Source organism: Rhinolophus sinicus, chromosome 16 (genome assembly GCF_057876585.1).
Source record: "Rhinolophus sinicus isolate RSI-liver-muscle chromosome 16, RSI-T2T, whole genome shotgun sequence".
NCBI lineage: Eukaryota > Metazoa > Chordata > Mammalia > Chiroptera > Rhinolophidae > Rhinolophus > Rhinolophus sinicus.
This window is the reverse complement of record NC_142516.1, coordinates 19,577,241-19,592,459: the sequence shown is the minus strand read 5'-3', so window position 1 is coordinate 19,592,459 and position 15,219 is coordinate 19,577,241. Positions and strand designations below refer to the sequence as shown.

The 15,219-nt window shown below is 37.7% G+C and overlaps 1 protein-coding gene and 1 pseudogene across 5 annotated transcripts in view; one reads left to right on the top strand and one right to left on the bottom strand.

Moving 5' to 3' along the window:
- The window catches only part of SUSD1 (sushi domain containing 1), a 114,710-nt gene that overhangs the window by 40,905 nt on the left and 58,586 nt on the right, over nucleotides 1–15,219 (bottom strand). The gene's annotated exons all lie outside the window — the stretch shown is intronic.
- LOC109456954 (large ribosomal subunit protein eL37-like) lies at nucleotides 7,085–7,398 on the top strand (annotated as a pseudogene).

The following is a 15,219-nucleotide window of genomic DNA, read 5'->3' as shown; positions in this document are numbered from 1 at the left end:
TGAATATTTAGAAACTTCTTACCGTGTGTCAGGCATGTTTTAGGGCTGAGGATAAAGTGGTGGGCAAACAAAGTCCCTACACCTAATGAAATTCATTCTAATGAGAAAGGCAGAAAGTAAACAAAAACAAATAAATAAAAATATAATCTTGTGTACTGGTAAAGACTATGAAAAAAATCATCGTGCGAGGATCGAAAGGATGGTCAAGGAAGCCCTCTGTGGAGGTGACAGGTGAGCAGGGACCAGAAGGATGTGAGTGAGCCACAAAGAGTGGAAGAAGAGGGGTCAGACATAGAACTCCAAGGTCAATGTCCCAGATGCAGGAATCAGCTTGGCACCCTCAATCAACAGAAAGCAATTACTGCTAAATTCCTTTGGGAAAATTAATGAGAATGGCAAAGGAAAAAAAATGAAATAAAAATATTGAAAGAGGACATAACCAGGTACCAATACCTATTATAAAGCTGTGTTTCTCAACCTTTTTTCATTATAGCCCCACAAGGATTTTTTTTATTAGTTTCATGTGTACAAAACACTGTAATAGTTAGACATTTATCATTTATACCCCTTACAAAGTGATAACCCCCCGCTCCCAGGAGTCTTTTTAAAAAGCATATCTGTGGTATTAAAATTTTATAGAGGATGAGAGATTAGGGGGGGAAATGTTTTAAAATTGTGTTTCTATGTACTATATGTTTATCTATGCTTCATATATAAAAAGAATAATAGTTTTTGCTCCTCAAGAACTAATTTTTGCCCTGTAGTGGGTGATTTTTGCTCCACTGGGGGTGATATCACCCCCACTGAGAATGCTTAAGTAATTAAATAGTTTGTTACTAGTAAGTGGAACAGTGGAACAGAGTAGAACCCAGAAATCAAAAGATCGATGCGTGGGAATTTATATAAGAGTGGAATTTCAGATCAGTGGGAAATAAATTGAGTTGGGAAATAGTTATCCATAGAGAAAAACTCACATTAGATTCTCACCTTGACCTAACAGGCAAAAAGGATTCCAGCTGTATTAAATTTTTTAACTAAAAAAAAACACACTAGAAAAGAATATAGCTCTATCATCTTGGCTCAGAAAGAAATAATAAGAGAACTAGAAAATATTTTTTAATTTGACTAAAAAATCTTTCTTTATGGCAAAAGATATAATAACCCAAGTATGAAAGACAAACAACAAATTGAAAAAAATTGTAACATATTTGAAAAAGTTGATGGCCCTGATTTTTAAAGAGTACTTACCATGAAGAAAAATACCAACAACATACAAAAATGATCAATAAATAGAACAAATGATTCATAGAACTGTAATAGGCCATTAAATAATCAAAGAGATACAAATTAAAATATACTTTTCACTTGTTAGGCTGTAAACATTAAAAAATTATAATCCTCCGTGTTAGTGAAGGTGTTGGGAAAGAGGTGTGTGTGTAAATTGATACAGGCATACCTCGTTTTATTGCGCTTCACTTTATTGCACTTCATACATATTGATTTTTTTAAGAATTGAAGGTAAGATCCTGCACCAGCAAAATTATTACGAATCACTGAAGGCTCAGAAGATGATTAGCATTTTTCAGCAATAAAGTATATAATTAAGGTACGTACTTTGGGCTTTTAGACATACTGCTATTGCACACTTAGACCACACTATATAGCATAAACATGACTTTTAGACACCCTGGGCAACCAAAAAATTCGTGTGACTCGCTTTATTGCGATATTCAATTTATTGTGGTGGTCTGGAACCCACGATATCTCTGAGGTGTGCCTGTACAATCTTTGTGGAGAAGAATGTATGAGGCTCTTTATCTTAGCAATTCCATTCTTAAGACTCAATTCTACAGAAATATTCTCCCCAACTATGCAAACATGCAACATATTTCATCAAACCTAACATATCATTCTTGTAAGACACACCATTATTTTGTCTCATTAAGGAAAAAAAATCCTACCAAGTAAACTGTGTTGTGATTATTTTCTTATCTTTTTTATACTGGTTGAAAGAGCTTTTTCAGACCTATAGAGACATTAAAATTTTATCATATATCATAAAACATATAAGCAAAACTGATTGAGAAACTTCTAAAATTTCTTCATATTCAGTATATAACACTTCTCAATCACTTTTCAATTAAGAGTTATCAATAGCTGTATTTGCTATCCAGAGTTTTGGTGGGGCAGTATTTCTTAACTGTGCTCTATTTTCTCCAGAATTTTCTTACAAGCCATTGACACTTGCTTTTTTATTGCTGTTCTATGGTTTTCTACATATGTCATAGTGTAACCTTTCTGGAAAAGTTTTAATAGGCAATTAAACTCAAAAGGTTAACAGTACCAATAATGTCCATAACTGAATAAAAGTAGCAACACTATGAATAGCTATGACCAATTTGATGCAAACATAGGTAATGACAATTATGTTCATGGCAGCCACCTGACTGTATAACAATTGTAAGATATCATAGATATTAAAATGTGGAATAAAAGTGCATCTGAGAATCAACAAAACATAATATATACAAGTATATTAATAGTAGCATTGTTGTAATAACAAAAATTTGACAGGGGAAAAAACCCTAAAAATACTTCCATAGTGGATAAGTTATTAAATTAATGTACCTTCACACTGTAGAGTATTATGTTTCCTTTGAAGTGAATGAGATGACACTATATGAACTGGTATGGAAGTATGACCACAGAATATTGGAAAGCCAAAATTAAAAAATTAAAAAGCAAGATGAATGGTACGTATATAATGATTCTGTTGGTTTTTTGTTTTGTTTTTAACACACACACACGCATGCACACATGCACATACATACCTACATTATGTTACAGTAGTGGTAGGTCTGCAATTCTTTCTGCTTACAGGGAATGTCTCACTGGTTAAATTCAGTTCCATCTTGGTCAAACAGCAACTCTCACACTAGGTCCCCTTCTCTCCATTCAAGGGATTTATAGTTTGCACCACAGGCAGGGTGAGCCCATGATGAGTTCATTGGGGAGAAAAGGGTCCCAATAGAGGACAGCTGGTCCTGAGTCCCGTCCTACACTGCTACCTGATCCTTTGCTATGGAAAGCACATGCCCTGTCTATCATACAAATATTCTTTTTCTGGTTCATTTTTAGTGGTCACTCTGCCTTCTCAGTCTCTCCCTTCCCCACCCAGAAGGCCAAATGAATCTAAAACCCTAAAGTTGCAAATCCAGACCTGCAAGAATGCTTCAGAGAAGAGAAAACTTAGCTCTTCATTCATCAAATTCTTTGAAACTTTGTTTCTACTTCATTAATGTGGGTGAGCAACTCTGGGCAAAATCAATCATTACTTCCTCTGTGCTCCCAAAGTACCTTTCAAATACCACAATTACATGGTATATATTGTATTACTGTTGATCCTGGTCTATCACCCCATTGAATTGAGAGCTCCTTGAGGAGAGAAACTCCTAGTGTCCAGGACATTGGCAGGCACAGCGTTCCTGGTTGTTTAAATGTAAACAATCAGCAATAAGGGAAAAACTAAGTAACTGAGAGCATGTTAACCCAATGGAATACAGGTGCTCTGAATAAGATATGGTTTCTGCCCTTAACATGTATTTCATCTAGGAGTTACACCCTGTATCAGTATAACAAAAATACAAGGGAGTATATAATAAATGTCATAAGGTAAACTATGTAATAGCTAACATTTGATAGATGCTTATTGGGTCAGGTAGTGACTGTGCTGGTTCTCCATAACTCATTTAGTCTCACAACAAACCCATGATCATTTTTACCGTTAAATAACTTGCCCAAAGGCACAGAGAAAGTATGCAACAGATCTGAGATTTGAATTTAGATACCATGACTCCAGGATAACTGTGCCAAACTCTTACTTTTACTTCTTCCTGAAATAGAGTATGGCAATTCAGAAAGAAGGAAACTTGCTTTCAGCTAGGGAGATAGTGGAAGAAGGGAACAAAGGAAATACAGAAACTGAAGGAAAGGGAGGGGATTCCAGGTAGGAGAAATAGCATGAGCAAAGATATGGAGGTGGAAATGTTAGCACGTAAGAATTTATTATAGATTAGAGTTCCAATTTCTTCAAGGATAACAATGGTCCCGTAAATCCACATCTCTCCACACAATCTCTAAAATATTCTTCGACTCTATAAGAAGAACAAATAAAACCAATGCTGTCATCATAACTGAAAGGCAGAGAATACTACAAACTTTAAATTACTTTCTAATAGAAAAATAAAGATCAAATTCCAGCAAAACTATCTCTCATATCTCCCACAACTCATTGTATATAGTTAGAAGGTTCTAGAAGAGCCATGTGAAAGAGAAGAGGAAAACAAAGGGCCCTAGAGTGAGCTAGATTCACTCCCAGAAAAGAAAATTCCTCTTTATTTGGGTGAAAGCACTGAAAGAGAACTGATATATGAGTACTGATGGGCCAGCCCAGTGGCTCAAGCAGTTGGAGCTCTGTGCTCCTAACTCCGAAGGCTGCCGGTTCGATTCTCACATGGGCCAGTGGGCTCTCAACCACAAGGTTGCCGGTTCAATTCCTCGAGTCCCGCAAGGGATGGTGGGCTCCAACCCCTGCAACTAAGATTGAGCACGGCACCTTGAGCTGAGCTGCCTCCCAGATGGCTCAGTTGGTTGGAACGCTTCCTCTCAACCACAAGGTTGCTGGTTTGACTCCCACAAGGGATGATGGGCTGCGCCCCCTGCAACTAGCAACAGCAACTAGACCTGGAGCTGAGCTGCGCCCTCCACAACTAAGACTGAAAGGACAACTTGAAGCTGAATGGCACCCTCCACAACTAAGATTGAAAGGACAACAACTTGACTTGGAAAAGAGTCCTGGAAGTACACACTGTTCCCCAATAAAGTCCTGTTCTCCTTCCCCAATAAAATCTTAAAAAAAAAAAAAAAAAAAGAGAGAGTACCGACGACAAACAAAGGATGAAAAGTCGATGAGACTTGAAGTAGTGGTACGAGCAATTCACTGTTTCAGGGAAAGAAGAGGATTAAAAGGAAGGAATTTGTGTCCCTGGGAAACTAAGTGGTGATGGGGAAAAATGAAAAAAGGGGGAAATGAAGATCCTACAAGGCAAAAGAGAACCCCAAAACAGAAGAACACGCAATTCATCCCCACCTTCACCAAAAAACAACAAAAATATCCTTTAAAGAAACTGCACTTTATTCGATAACAGAAGAGGGTACTCTTAATCTAGAAATCTTATTAACCCTCCTAAACTACCAATTCTGTCTGTGAAATAAATAGACATTTTTTTTAAAAAAAAGAAAAGAAAGAGAAAATTATAATAAAAACATTTCAGATTGGGGAAAAACTCCATGTTTTTTAAAAAGCCCATAAACTAGAAAAAAATACATAACCCACTAAACTGAAATAAATATCCTCAAATAAGCACTGGGGGTATGAAGAAAACACCTTTAGTCAGAAATTCAAAAACTCAGAACAGAAATGGACAAAAAGCAGGGAGGAAAAGAAACAAAAGTGTCTGAATTCAGGAAAGAAACAAAAGAAGAAGACAAATCCATATCAGAAATAAAGTGAGAATATCATCATGCCCATAGAAGGACAGGCTAGAAAGAAAACTTAATAAAGGGATGAATACAGAAAAACAGCCAATAAGAATTAAAATGAGTTTAAAAAGAAGTAAAAAGAATTAAAAAATAAAGTGGTTGAAATGGAACAACATAAGTATAATTAAAGTCTCTAGAGAGGAATTGAAACAGAATTAACATTGAAAACTATAATCCAAGATAACTTCACAAAAATTAAAAATATAAATACTGAAAGGGCCCCCGAGATACCTGAGAAAACTCATCCAGAATAATCAACCCTGAGATTTATCCAAGTAAAACTACTAGACTTTAAAGATAAAGAAAAAAATCCTCAGTGCCTCCACCCAAAGAAATAAACAAATAAGATCCAACAGCAAAAGAATTTGTCTGCATCACATTTATCAAAAGCTAAATAAAAAGCAAGGCAACAAAAGGACTGAATTTTAATGAAACCCAAATCAAGAAAGTGTGAACCAAGATTTTTATATCCAGCCAAGTGATCTTTCAAGTATCGAGATCACAGAGAAGCTTTAAACATGAAAGATCTCAGGGTGCACTGTACTCTTGAGGAATCTACTAGAAGATGAGCTTTATCCAAGAGGTAACTAGGGAAATTTCAGCAAAAAAATTTATAGTGACCATCTGATATATTAAACTGTAGATCTAAGACAAAAATAAAGGTGGGGCAAGGTGGGAGAACAAAATATAAACGGTATATGTTCTGATAAAGTAAAACCACTGAAAAATTGTAAGGAGAAGAAATAGAGAAAAACGAAAGCAGAATAGATTAATTTGAATGTCATATAGTCAATAAAAGGAAGGTAAAATGGGACATTAAAAACTGACAAAATACATGGTGAAAAGTTATATAAGAAAGCAGGAAACAAAGGTACAAAGGCAACCATTAGAAAAAATAGATATAAACCTTCCTAAAAATAAATATATATAAATATACAAGTATGTAAAACATCACAGAAAACATATCACAGAGAAAAAAAATACAGGAAATACAACATAATATAGTGTAATAACGTAAAATAATAGGACAGAGTCCAACTATATCAGTCTTATCAACAACTGTAAATAGACTTAACTTACCTATTAAAAAAGATTTTTCAATTTGTCTTGCAATGCAAGATCCAACTATATGCTGCATGTTAGAGGGCCACCTAAAATAAAGTCATTCAGAACAGCCACAGACAAAGTGATGGACAATAGTAGAGCAGACAAATGAAAACTGTAAGAAAGTAGGTGTTGTAATCCTGACATAGGTAGAATTCAAGTCAAAAAAGCATTAAATATGGCAAAGAAGACACTTTTTAGTGCAAAAAGCCACCATTCACAATGCAGATAAAATGCAACCACCGTTATAAAACAAACAAAACCAAAAAAAAGCACAAGAAAGGAGACAATAAATATGCAAGCAGAAATTAATGATGCAGAGCAATATAAAATAATATTGAATATCAGCTGTAATTGTAATTCAAAAATTTAGCTCTTTGGTCTCAGCTGCAGAAGCATGACGACCAAGGGAACATCATTTGGAAAGCGGTACCATAAAAAATGCACACGTTATGCTGCCCCTGTGGCTCTAAGGCCTACCACCTTCAGAAGTCTACCTGTAGCAAATATGACTACCCTGCCAAGCAGAAGAGAAAATATAAATGGAATGCTATGGCTAAAAGACAAAATACCACCAGGATCAGTCAAATGAGGCACCTGAAAATTGTATACTGCAGATTCAGGCATGGATTCTGTGAAGGAACAGCACCTAAACCCAACAGGGCAGCTGTTGCAGCATCTAGTTCCTCTTAAGGATTTCCACGATTAGTCATGCAATAAATTTTCTGGTTTTAAAATGAAAAAAATTAAAAAGAGGGGGGAAAAGGTGAAGGGAAATAAGTGGTCCAAATGTCCAGGTATAAAACAAGTCATGGGGATGTAATGTATAGTATACAGAACATAGTCAATAATATTGTGCTAGCATGGCACGGTGTCAGATGGTTGCTGGACTTCTCATGGTGATCACTTCTGTAGGAGTACAAATGTTGAATAACTATGGTATACTTGAAACTAATATAACACTGTATGTTAGCTATATTTTAATAAAAATAATGATGCAGAGTAAGGGTCAGCTAATTTTTTTCTACAGAGGGTCATATAGTAAACATTTGAGGATTTCTGGGCCAGCCAGTGCTATCACAACTACTCAACTTGGCCTTTGTAGCACAAAAGCAGCCACAGATAATATGTAAATGAATGGCTTGGATGTGTTCCATGAAACTTTATTATAAAAATCGGCAACAGGCCAGATTTAGCCCACAGGACATAGTTTGCTAATTCCTGATATAGAGGAGGAAAAAGATAGATCTCATTAATAAAACAAAATCTTAGCTTTTTGAAAACACTAATAAAACACCCAAACAGCTAGCTAACTTAATCTAGAAAAAAGGAAGAAAATACAAATAAAGGGAGAAATAATCATTGGAACAAAAAAAAATTCAAAATTTAAATGAAACCACTTTGCAGACCACTATGCACATAATTTCAAAAACAGATAAATGGGTAATTCCTAATACAGTTTACCCAAATTGACCCCATTAGACACAAAAAGCTTAAACAGACCAATTTCCAAGAAAAAAAAATTGAGAAAGTTACCAATGAACTACCACAGAAAATTCCTAAGCCCAGACTGTTTCACAGGGGAAGTCTACCAAACTGTGTGAGGCCAGATAGTCCAAATACTACATGAACTGTAATAATGAAGGACAGCTTCCCAATTCTTTTTATGAAGAAAGGAAAATACTAACACCTAAACCTCATAAAAGTAGGACAAAGAAAGAGAGAAAACTATAAACGAATATCATTTATGAACATTGGTGCAAAAATACTAAAGAAAATATTAGGGGACAGAATCCAACAACATATAATAAGACAGCATGACCAAGTGGGGTTTATTTCAGGAAGAGAGAGGGATGGGCAGACAGTGCACAAGAAGAAGAGAACAAGAGACAGAGAGAAATCTGAAATGACATCAAATCAAAAAGTGACAAGGAAATAAAATAGAAAAAACAAATTTTGAAGTTAGTTTTCCTTTGCATTGTATTAATGGATAGTTTAGACTAAGAAGTAAGTGATCTTTCCTCTGATTCCAGCCTAGGAAATAACAGCAATCTTGGAACCTCTTTTTCTGTACACATGATTAGAATATGGCAGCCCCGAAAAGAATGAGATGAAACTATTGTCTCCAAGCCATTTATCACCCAGTTAGTGAAGGGCTTCAATTCTAAATAACTTATTCATCTTTATTTACCCCATGGGTTTGGTCCTACCTAGCTGGATCTACAATGTCTTATCTTATTATTATTATTATTTTTTTATTGGGGAAGGGGAACAGGCCTTTATTGGGGAACAGTGTGTACTTCCAGGACATATTTTCCAAGTCAAGTTGTTGTCCTTTCAATCTTAGTTGTGGAGGGTGCCATTCAGCTTCAAGTTGTTGTCCTTTCAGTCTTAGTTGTGGAGGGCACAGCTCAGCTCCAGGTCCAGTTGCTGTTGCTAGTTGCAGGGGGCACAGCCCACCATCCCTTGCGGGAGTCGAACTGGCAACCTTGTGGTTGAGAGGACGCGCTCCAACTAACTGAGCCATCTGGGAGGCAGCTCAGCTCGAGGTGCCATGTTCAATCTTAGTTGCAGAGGGCACTGCCCACCATCCTTTGCGGGACTCGAGGAATTGAACTGGCAACCTTGTGGTTGAGAGCCCACTGGCCCATGTGGGAATCGAACCGGCAGCCTTCGGAGTTAGGAGCATGGAGCTCTAACCACCTGGGCCACCGGGCCGGCCCTCTTATCTTATTTTTAAAAAGAATAACCACTTACTCTCCCTGTGTTTGGCATATTACAAATGACTAGATATTCCATGCAAAATATATAGTCAATTTCTGGCTTGACCAACTGCAAATATAAGTTTCTCAGGCTATTGGTTTATGAGAGAAGCAGGCTAAATTCAGACATAACTCTTCGACCACAGAATACTGTTATAATATTTATCATTTTGTGGGAAAATACCAGAAAAAATGTTATTGATGGTCTTTATTATCTTTTCTTCGGACTTTGCGTCTGTGAACACGAAGCAGTTATAGGGAAGTATTATATGGTCACCACAGATCTCAAATTATGCATGCTGTTAGAAAACCTGCAATATAAACCACCTTAACAGTTATGGTTTTCTACCAGGGAATAGAGGAGTGTTCTGTCTCCCCTTCTTTTGATTTTTTTTAACTTACCAACACTATTTTAGATGTAACTAAACGCATGCAATCCTCTGCTAAAGAGAACAAGAAAACAAGTATTCTCTTATTCATAAAATGACATGGTTTTATAACCTCCAATTAGGAACAGTCCAAATAGACAGTTGGCTTTGCAAAGTAAATATTATCAGGAAAAAAATGGCTACAAATCAACTATTTTGAAAGCAAAGTTACTATTTTTATAACTGCTCTATAAATAGCAGTATCATTATTATCCTTTCGTTGTCCTTGATGTACATTCTGTAAACAGTTTATCTTAGAGGAACAAGAATATATAACTGTTCAAAGTTGGGATTTTTACTGTTATTTTGTTTCTTAAAATAAATTTGGTATCTGGTTACAAGTACCCTGAGATTTTCAGGCTAAAAGTACGTGATCATATTATATGAAGAGAAATGTGGGAGGTTCAATCACTCATTCATCTATGCAAAGCAGATTCAAACAATGCCCTTAGGTCAGTTCCCTAGGCTCAGCCTCCTGGCAGAGGAGGACAGCCTTTAATTCAGACTCAGGTCCTTGTTATTCAACTGGCAACACAGAACAACCGCTTCCTGGGTACCGATGAAAGACAACAACAGCCTCAAAGTCAGCGACACCGAACATTTATCGAATGTTCTGAGTTGAGAGAAACAATAGTAAGGAAACTCTGCTTGAAAGACATGGATTCCAGTCATTCCTTTAAATAATCTAAAATGACCCAATCCTAGCCTTGAATCAAGCCAGATCAGCAGAACACAGCATTTTTCCTATTCCCAGGCATCTTTCCTTGTCCACTCCACACCGAACTGAGCTTTTCTATAATATAATGAACCACGTTATGGGGCAATCTAAGTAACAGCCTCATAAAATCCTCCTAAAACATTGCTCATATATTGCATTATTTATGAAACCCCATGGAATCAGAAATTTCTATCTGATCTTACTGTTAAAAAATTTGTACTTCTCCCCAAAAACATTGCTTTGTTGTAAGCACATGGATAATGTAATGGCCCCCTTTCTGACTGGATGGGTCGAAAACATAAACCTCAATTTGTGAGTCACTAATGAACAAGTAAATAGGTTACAAGGATACGAATTATTCTTAATCTTATTCCCGTATCTTTTTTTTTAATGTTCCTGACTCTGCTTTCATTTTTATTTACCTTACATATCTAACTTATTTTCTCTTATTTTATACACCCATGCAGGCCACCTGAAATAGTTTCTAGAAAAAAACAGATGGTATACAAATACGCATTATTTTGTTTTTTAATCTATATTTAATATTAATGTAATAAGTCACAAAGGAAAAGATCAATAGATTTGACTGCATATAAATCTAAAACTTTAATGTCAAAAACACCATAAACAAAATTAAAAGAAACTATAAAACAGGAGAAATGTTTGACACAAATAATAATAATTATACTCTTACCGTATGAAATAACTTGTATATGTCAATAAAAACCACAACATTGACTAGATAAATGAAATAATGATGTTAAATAAATCAGTCTGGGAATTTAAATGTTGAAATACCTAAATTTGAAGGAACTTAAAATTGATTTCCTAACAGACTCCTAGAACTAGAAGAAGCCTAACATTACAGAGGTCAACTACCTTGCTCCAGTGTGTTAAAGGTTGCTTTTTACCTGTCTTCCCATTTCCATAAAGGAAAGGACAATTTGGGCCTCTCTTCACCACTCCCTCCTCACTAATCCTCAAGGAAGGAGCAATAAATATGTAATTGGACTAGTAAGAGACTTCGTTCCTTATGTCACATTTCCTAGTGAGTGGAGTTCATATACTACAGGTCACTGCCCAAACAAGAAGCAGATTCTTGCTCTCTGGGACCTGCCTGTGTTCAGGTACCAGGGGCATGTATGTCCCAGTCTTGAGGAGGTAAATAACCAGTCTCTGCCCACTGCCCTTTCCTCAGCTTTTCAGCCCGAGACTGGGTAAGCCATGGGGGGTTCCCTTGTAGTTCCAATTGCCCATCCTTACAGTGGGGAAGGGAGTAGGAAGCCCCATTTGACCACATATCTAAGCCTCATTCTCCAATATAACTTATACTGGAAACTCTGTGTGTGGGGGGTAGGGGGTGGAGGGGGGGAGTAGTTCCTGGAAACTTGCCAGGGCAATAAAGTTGATACTTTACTTCTCATGTGTCAGTCTATGAAAATGAAGGGTAAGATTTAGTCTCTCCCTCCTGCAAAATGTGTGTACACTGACTGGGACCCTGAGTTTATAGAAAGATACAAGCTACCACAGAGGAGCAAAACACCACCGGGGCAGATGGAGGCGCTTCACTACGGTGTAAGGGGTTAGGCCAATGCTACTCAAAATGTGGACTGGCAGCGTCAACAAGGCCTGGGAACTTGCTAGAAATGAAATTTTGGGCTCCCCACTCCAGACTGAATCAGAACCTCTAGGACGCAGCCCGTGAATCTGTGTTATAATAAGCTCTCCAGGTGATTCTTATGTTTGCTAAAGTCTGAGAAACACAAAGAGGGCATCTGTGGAAGATATGGGGAGATTTTAGAGAGCATTTTGGGGAGCTGGACATTAGCAGACAACACTAGATTAGCTGCCCCAAATTCTGCTCCTCTGTGTTTGGAAGACAGAGGACTATGAAAAGACTGTATCTATGGTTTGTCTACAGGCTCAGGAGTCACCCCAACACCATAGGCTCTCAAATTGCTCTCAAAGTTGTTTTATAAAGAGAGCCAGCCTGGGGATTCTACAGCAGCGATTCTTCTTGGATTGAAGTACCGTGTTTCCCCGAAAATAAGACCTAGCCGGACCATCAGCTCTAATGCATCTTTTGGAGCAATTAATATAAGACCGGGTATAATATAATATGATATGATATAATATAATACCGGGTCTTATATTAATTTTTGCTCCAAAAAATAAGACCTAGCTGGTGGTCCAGCTAGGTCTTATTTTCAGGGAAACATGGTAGATAAAAATCCAGTGGAATTATTACAAACTCAAGTGCTAAGAAAGAATCATAAAAGGCATATGTCTAGAACCCTCTGTTTCTGGAAAGGAATAAAATTAGTTCACAAAACAGGTTTTGGTTTTGAAGACTGGACAAGATTAGGAGAGCATGCAATAAAGTGAAGGAAGTAACATCAAGAAGGAGAAGAAAATTTGAAATCATATTGGCCCATCAAGAAAAATACAACAAGGAAAAGGAGATAAAGCCAAACGCAACGGCTCTGAAGAGACTAGAAAAGATAGGAATATTTACTAGGTCAGGGACAGTGGCTCAAAATTATCAAAGAGAACAACAAAGAGACTGTTTTAAAGAACAGACTAGGGGTGGCTGGTTAGCTCAGTTGGTTAGAGCGTGGTGCTAATAACACCAAGGTTGCTGGTTCGATCCCCACATGGGCCACTGTGAGCTGTGCCCTCCTTGAAAAAAAAAAAAAAAGATGCAAGAACAGACTAAAATGACACACACATCCCCCTCCCCAAAAGGGTGCCCAGATTCAGTTATTAGTCTATCAAGAAGGGTCCTCTTAAAGTTTTAAACAGGGAACCCAGAGTAAGCATTAATGGGGAACTCCTCAATAACTGGAATTGTGATAGTATGTAGTTACAGGAAATGTGAACACATTTAAAAAGAGAAAGATCAGTGTAGCATTAGATTAGTTTTGAGGTGGCACTGTTCTTGCAGTTGGAACAGCAGGTATTGCGCAGGCTAGAAGGAAGCCTGCCTGGGAAACGCAGGGAGTTAGAACTTCAGGAGAAGGAATAGAAAAACAGAGCTATATTAAGGAAGATCCAGGGAAGATGACTATTGATCAAAACCACACCGGGTGAGAGGTTGAACTGTAGAAATAAATACCGCCTGATGAAAGTAATGGTGGGCAGGGTTCATTTGTGGCAGATGCAGACCTCCCTGATAGAATCCAAACTAATACGTTAGAACAAAAATTTAAGTGTGAAAACACAAAGCTAATACAGGGAAGGACAGTACTAAGACCAAGAAAAGGTATTAGCCAGACCTGGGAATAGAGAAGGAGCAGAAGCAACTGGGATGGAAGTTTACAAACAGAAAGCTCAGCTGCACCTGCCAGAACAGTAGGAGCACTCAGAGGGAAGTGGAACCCTGGAGCCTTCTCTCTCCGGTGCAGAAAAGGAAATGGTGGCAGATGGAATGCTTCTGTTCCCATCACAAGTCTTAGAAGTTTGGTTCTAAGGAAAGGTGGGACTTGGGTGAAAAACCACTAAGTTAGGGCACTTCCAAGACTTCATTAGACCAGTGAAAGCACAAGTTCCAGGAACTCAACAGCATCCCAATGACCAGCGGAGGGTAACTGTCCAGGGGAGACAAATGTGAAACCTCCTCATCAGGAAGCAGGACTCATAAGCAAGGCATTCAATAAGTGCAGCCCAAGGACCTCAGAGCTAAAATTATTCCTGGGGTCTTTGTGGGAATAGAGAAACTCAGAGGAAAGAGCAGGAAATTGGGACTGTGAAGGGGGCATGCAAGACAATCCATTTCACTTGAAGAGTTTCCTACTATATTGTGGGGCACCCTACCCACAAAGACAGGAGGCTCTTTCACTAAAGAGATAAAGATTTTTAGTAATGGTGGGTAGAAATAGGACTCCAAGGAGAACGGAAAATGAAAAGGTTCTAAATGGGGTGGGCACCAGGAAAGAAGACCTGGAGCCACAACTGCAAAGTTCTAAAATTTTCAAGGAAAGTGAATTTCCCTCCCTCCAAATATAGGGAAGCCTAGTGTTAGACTAAATCCAAGTAACCTCATGATAAGAGGTTATTTCCCCAATTAGGTTTAAATTCACAGATGGTGGGTTCCAGACTGCTTCGTGACCTATAGAAGCTGAACCATCACATGCTAGATTATACTTACTACTGGTAATTTGGGGTTCACATTGCAAAGGAGAAGGTAACAATGGGCTAAACTTTCTGAACTTGATCCATGGGCCCCTGATTATACTCAAGCTATAGTTCAGACCTCATCTCCTATCACTTTCTCCAATGCACTCTACTCCAGCCGTACTGTGGATGTTCTTAAAACATGCCAAGGACATGACATGTCTGTGTCAAGTCCTTGTTGCTTGGTGTCCCCCTGTGCATGGCTTACTCCTTCACTTCCTTCAGATCTATACCTAAATGTCCCTTTATAATGAAGGCCTTCCCTGATCATCAATTGTCACTCCGTTTGCCATGCTTTTCTTCGTCTTAACAGGAAGTCCCATCTAACACATGATGTATTTCCTTACTTGTTTATCTCTCTCATTCCCTACCCCTGGACTCCAACTCCACGGCAGCGGGAACTGTTGTATTGCTGCTACATTGTCAGCTAGGA